Raw genomic sequence first — 6,562 nt, 5'->3', positions numbered from 1 at the left:
TAGCCGCCCAACTTGCAGATCATTGCGTGGTCGATGGTAAACGGCTGGCCGCATGGACACTCGGTAGGTGAACCGTGGATGGTGAGGCCATACCGAATGCATAGGGCATCAACGAAGGACCGCCGGTCAAGGGAGTATCCATGCTCGCGAACAGGAAGACAGGTCAGCCATGCACCTGTTCCCTTGGCCTGGAGGTGCTCCAGAAGCATTGGTGGTAGGGCCTCTGGACCAGCTGTCTGCAGGACGGTCTTGGTTGTCACAGACTGGGCTTGCTTGGCAGCAGCCTTGGCGGCGCAAATGGCTGCTGGGTCCACGCTGTAGAGGGAGGACTGGTCCGCGATAAGTTGCTGGAGACTGCTCGTGATGGACAGAGATGCTGTCCGCTGTTGCGGGGCAGCCTCAACTGGATTGAGCACTGCAAGGCCACCATGACGCACAGGCAGAGCAAGAAGGCTGCGTAGAGGGGCAGGGACGACTGGCACACCCAATAGAGCTGGCAACAAGACGGAGCGAAGAGAGGACTCGAGAGGCTCGAAGACGTCTGGTGCACAGCTCGACACGCGCATCAGGAATGTCCAGCGGTGACGGTACCCAAAGACCAGTGCGGCATACACGGCTTGGGGCTCGGCCTCGGCCACGTTCGCCAGCTCACGCATCTCAGATGCCCAAGCCTCCACTCGAGCATTGCAAAATGTTGTCTTGAAGGCTTCCGAGCCCAGAGGAGCACCCAGGTAGGGGCGGCCCTCCGTGGTGATGTGGACATCGGTGTCGGCGAATGCAGCGTTGGCAGCATCGAGATGCTCGGGCTTGACAACCAGCCAAGTCTTGGCAGCGTTTGGATAGTAGCCGAATGCTGGGCCAAGTTGACAGATCTGGTCCCACCAGGTGCGAAGGCGCCGCAGCAGGCCAGCGGCTCCCACGTCATCGGCATACCATAGCTGGATGGTCGAGGCGTCCGGTCGAGCAGCGGACGCACCGACGCCGGCTGGTCTCTCAGGCGATTCGCAGTCATGCACCGTGCCAGCTGGAGAGTCGTCCATAAGGGCGGTGGCGAGGGTAGTGACGAGTGGCGTAATGGCAATAGCGTAGAGGGGCATGGCTAGTGGGCAGCCTTGCGTGGTGCCTTCAGCAGACCAGATGACCGTACCGCTGACGTGGAGAGGTACTGTGCTGCGGTAAAAGTTTTTCGAAATTGTTGCTATTGATGGACATAGTAGGTGGATGTTGTGGAGCATAGCTGCACGGTTCAGGGAGTTGAACGCGTTGGTAGCATTGACCAGGAGTGCTCCCTCTGTGTTGCTGCTGTCAAAGTGGCGACACAGGGCATGTGCAGCGGCCTCCGCCCCACCCTCCTGCCCAGCACAGGTTTGAAGTGCCCCCGCGCCCTCAACAATGTCCTGACGCGTGATGCGGAGGACCACCTTGGCAATGAGGCGACGGAGGGTCTCCCCAATGCCGATCGGGCGCACACCAGGATTCTTATCCAGGGGCACAAGCCTCCCAGCCAGCAGCGGCGCCAAAGCACCCGAGTCGACAGGAGAGGTGGCGAGGCGCTTCGTCAGCATGGCTACAGCGTTGCATAGGCCCGTGGAAGATCTTCCAAATGAACAACACATCCTCCGCCAGGCATCTGCATCCAGCCCAGACACCCCTGTCGCACCAGACAGGGAAAGGGAGGTAGCCCGGACAAATGCAGCATTCACCGGTTCGAACAGCACGGGATGCGTTGGGCGGCACGGACCCTGTAGCAGTACATCGGATGAGGGGCCATCCAAGTCCGGTGATGGGTGTTTGGCTTTCAGAATATCTATGGTGGACTGGCCACCACCGCAGTCAGCCTGCAAGGGAAGGACGCCCCCCCCCCTGCCTGAGGTGTGCAGGCAACGAATTGCTGCTTTCACTTTGCCCGCGAGCATGAGACGGGTAAAGCCTTTCACCGCTGCGTCATCAGACCGCTGGAGAGGACCAGATGGTAGGTGGTCTTGGATCTGCCGACCCTCGTGGAGCAGGGAAGTGATATCACCATCTTTCCATAGTTGGAGTCGACGCTGCAAGCAGCGGACATGATCAGCAGCCTTTGATGTCCGGAAAGGTTTCTGCAGGAGAAGCGGCGGAAACACCATAGCAGCTTTCAGAGCAATGCGTTCCTGAGGTGTGTCAGGGGACAGGAGTTGCAGGAGACGAGCCTGCTCCTCCACGAACGCACAGCCTGCTTTTCCAGATGGTATTGCAAAAATGTTGCGACGCCAGTTGACGACAACTTCTCTCGCGTGCTCCAGGGCTTGCTCAAACTGCGATGATGGGACGGAAGCCCAGGTGAACGGCTGGCAGTTTAGGGCTGGTGCAGCGTCAGGGAGTCGATCAGGTGGCTGAGAGGCGTCCAAGTTCGCAAGCAGGTCAATGTCCTGGGATGAAATGGCAGAGTAGTCCAGGGCGTGCGCATCCCCAGTGCTGTGCGTACCGGAAGGCGGCTGAGAATTCTCTTGGGAGTTTCGAACCTGGGGAGTTTGAGTGCCTGAGCCAGAAGCCGCAGCGGGGCATGAGGATGAAACAGACGTCTCCGCGGCAGCACCGCTGGGTTGTGAGGACGTGGTAGAAGGGTTTCCGCGATCATCGTGGCAGGAAGAGGAGGCCGATATTTGAGATACTCCTTGAACATTCGAATTTCGAGTTCTTGAATTTCGAGTATTCACGGCGGAGGGTACTGGGCACGATGAAGAGAAAGCCAGATGAGAGGCGGCAGCAGCGCTGCCGGCCGTCTGTGACGACGCTGAGCGACAGGAGTTACGACACGTTCCATGGCGATTGGCGGAGCAGTTAGTACATTGACGTCCAGCTTTGGCGCATTTGCAGCCTGAACAGGTCGAGGCCTTTCCGCACGTGCAGCATGGCGGCATAGCTATAATATTATTATTATCGTGCTCGGGTCGCCGCAGCCAGCGCCGACGGGGAGGACACCCCCGAGGAGGGCAGCGACCCCTCTGGCGTCTACTCCCCACGTCCCGAGGAGGGCAGCGACCCTCCTGGCGTCGACTCCCCACGTCCCGATGGCGATGGCGACGGAGACGAGACGGAGACGGAGACGAAGAAGTAATTATTATTATTATTATTATTATTAATAGTAGAAAGGAAAAGGACATATGGAAACGAGTTAAGAGTAACTCTCCACCACTGTAACTAGATACTATACAGTCAGAAAGTGCAACAACTAGGCACAAAACTGACAGAGTAGTGAGACATTCGACGTCCTGACATCTAGCTCCGTAGCGCTAACCGACAGTCTTCCATCTTGGAAGGTTCAAGGTTATGGAAAGACCAAAGAGGGGAAGGCAAGCGCAACGAAAACGAGTACAAGCTACAGCCCCAACGCAACAAAGAATGTCGATTGTCACTGGACGATGACGAGACCAGTAGGCGATTTGACAAAGCGGTCTAACTACTATTCGAAGCAGCAAAGCAGCACACCACCCAACTTGGGTGGGTCAAAAATATCAAAGATAAGTTAAGAAGAGGGAAGCTTTGCGAGAACGAATTGTAGAAGCCGAAATCTAAACTCCTACAGTACTCCTCATGCATGACATTGTGATGGACTAGTATCTAGTTACAGTGGTGGAGAGTCACTCTTAACTCGTTTCCATATGTCCTTTTCCTTTCTACATTTATTATTGGCTCAATACCCGAGTTTCAAATAATAATAACAAAAATAAAAATGAGAGCAGTACCACACAGCAGAGCACCTCCAGCACATACTGGTTGTGGAGCGAAGAACGCATTACATCCCTGCGTGAAGCTCTTGCTACCTGCAATCTGCAGTACGATCCACATTCCACTGACCCTCAGCCAGTAACCTCATTCTGGAACTTCTGGAGAGACCAGATACTAGAGATTGCGCACAACGAAAATTCGTTAGATTTCGACCGTCCAGGTTCGAGTAACGAAAGTTGCTCTGAAGATCCGTCCAAACGTGACCGAAACAGAGCAGATCTACGAAAATATTTTCGCTACCTGGATTACTAAAATACTGATGTTTTACAACTCCCTGTCTTGACTCTTCGTACCCGCGCGGCCGCCGCATCGACCCACTACGAAAACGTTCACGCGTTGTGCGCAACCTCACGGTTTACGAATATTCGTTTGCTTTTTTCGTTAAAAATATTCGTTACGGCGCTACGAATTTTCGTTGTGCGCAACCTCTCTACTGAAACTGGCCGTGCACCACTGCCAAGTGACCAGAAGCAAATCCCACAAAAGTACTACGCCCACTCATCCCTGGATGACGAAGGATCTCCTCAGCCAGATCAAAACAAAGCACAAACAGTTCCACACCTACAAGGAGACCCAGCTAGACTCAGATTGGAAACTGTACACAGCCCAGCGTAACCGAGTAACCGCTCTTTTGCGACAGGCTAAGTCCGATTTTGTCCAGCAAACAACGTCAACGTTTACAAACCTCCACCGTCTACTGAAGCACCTGAAGAAACCGCCTAAGCAAACAATTCCCACACTATCGACAGCCAACTCCACTGCAGCCACGGCTATGGAGAAGGCAACAGCTCTCAACAAGTTCTTTATCTCCCAAAGCCAACAGCCCATCGACAAGACCGCCTATACTACACCAGACATCAACACTACCCCTGACATTAGTCATACTCTAAATACAATCGCAGCAACAGTGGAAGAGGTTGAGAAGCTTCTAAGCAGTCTAGACACTGGCAAGAGCCCAGGCTTTGACAACATCCCAACTCGGCTCCTGAAAGAAACTGCAAAGGAAATCTCCCCATCTCTCACTAGTCTTTACAATCTGTCCTTCAGAACCGGAGAAACATCACAGGATTGGAAAGACGCAACTATTACACCCATCCCCAAGTCGGGCAACCCCTCCCATCCTACTAACTACCGACCCATCTCCCTGCTCAGTATAATAATTATCAAAAACACAAGAAAAAATAGTCCACTCTCATCTGTACAATCACATAGCACCGCACTTACCCTCCAACCAATCCAGCTTTAGGAAACAAGACGGGACCGAACTGCAACGTGCACGGATCGTCCACCAGATATCCACAGCTAGGGACGCGGGAAAGCATGTTGTTACGTGTTTCTTCGATCTTAGTAAAGCCTTTGATCGTGTATGGCATCAAGGCTTGCTGAAAAAGCTGAGCCACTACGGTGTCGACGGCAAGGCTCACAAGTGGCTTGAAGCCTACTTGACAGGACGCAGACAGCGGGTGCAGGTTGAAGGCACAACATCCGCCTTCATACCAATACCAGCGGGAGTGCCCCAGGGCTCGGTCCTGGGACCACTTCTGTTCCTGGCGTACACCATTGACCTGCCCACTGCCTGTGAAAATGCTACAACCTCGTGTAGCCAGTTCGCGGACGGCACCGCACTAATTGCCATTGCAGGCAGCTACATTGAGTGTGAGGCTGCGCTACAAAGAAGCGTCGATGCCGCAGCAGAATGGCTAGAGGGCTGGCACCTGCTAGTCAATAAAATGAAAACCGTCATACTCCAGTTCTACCATGCTAACCGACCCCCACCACGACTACCTGAAATAAAACTTGGGCAAACCCTACTAGAAACAGTAACACAACATCGTCACCTCGGCATCATCTTCCAGCATGACCTAAGATGGTCAGCCCACCTTGGCTTTGTGCTGAAGAAAGCCGTAAAATCTTTTTAAAATATTCTCTTTAGGCTCAAATCAACTCTACACACTAAATCACTCTCTCTCATTTACAAAACATATATTATCCTGCCTATAATTGAATATGCATGCATTGCTGTCACCCCGCTCTCAATCGCAGCCCTTGACCGTCTTGAGCGAATCCAGCGCAAGGTGGCCAGAATCTGCCTCTGTTTCCCCCTCTACACTCCTGTTGTCCCTGCCCTTTTGGCACGTGTGTGCCCCTTTTGGCACGTGCAGGTTGCGCATGCGTGCATGCTTATCGTGCGCATCCTGGTTGTTTTTGGGTGCCTTCTTCCTGAGACTCTCCTTGGAGTAAGACGAAAATAATCTGTCCTCTGAGTGTGGCGTGCGTGTGATGAATAAGAGAGTAGTCGGAAGGGCTATCGTGCGAGGGAACAAAAAAAAACCCGACAACAATTGGCGCCCAGCTAGTGGCATCGTTCCCCACGACCCTGAGATCGTTTCCGTTTTTGCCGTGGCTTCAAATCTTGCCTTCTCCACGCATCCTCGCCATGGCTCCGCTTTGCTCCATCTGCTCAACCCTGACGTCGGAGCTCCTACTCAGGTGAGCCTGCTTTGCCTGCCCTGCGTAATGTTTTGTACCTTGTACGTAGTTCTGCTGGTACTAGTCTTCGATTTAGGATTTTCAAAATAATTGTTTCGCTTCGTGGCATTGAAGTCCCGGGTTGTTCTCTTGTGTACGAGTACCTCGCGTTCGAGCCTCGCTCCTGTTAGTACATGATTGTGGCTCACGTTGTGTGTGCGGTGTTTTGAACCAGTGTACATTGTCGCCCTCCGGCCTCTGGCTGTTCGAGTGGTCGTGTGCACTGTGTTTCACACCTTCTGACTTGAAAGTTTGTTGTCCGTGCTGT

At 53.4% G+C, this 6,562-nt stretch overlaps 1 protein-coding gene across 1 annotated transcript in view; it reads right to left on the bottom strand.

Annotated features, from left to right (window-relative positions):
- The window catches only part of LOC135824255 (uncharacterized), a 371,974-nt gene that overhangs the window by 186,578 nt on the left and 178,834 nt on the right, over positions 1 to 6,562 (bottom strand). The window lies entirely within an intron of this gene.

Source organism: Sycon ciliatum, chromosome 9, assembly GCF_964019385.1.
Source record: "Sycon ciliatum chromosome 9, ocSycCili1.1, whole genome shotgun sequence".
Lineage (NCBI taxonomy): Eukaryota > Metazoa > Porifera > Calcarea > Leucosolenida > Sycettidae > Sycon > Sycon ciliatum.
The sequence above is the reverse complement of the archived record's forward strand: the minus strand, read 5'-3'. Positions and strand labels throughout refer to the sequence as shown.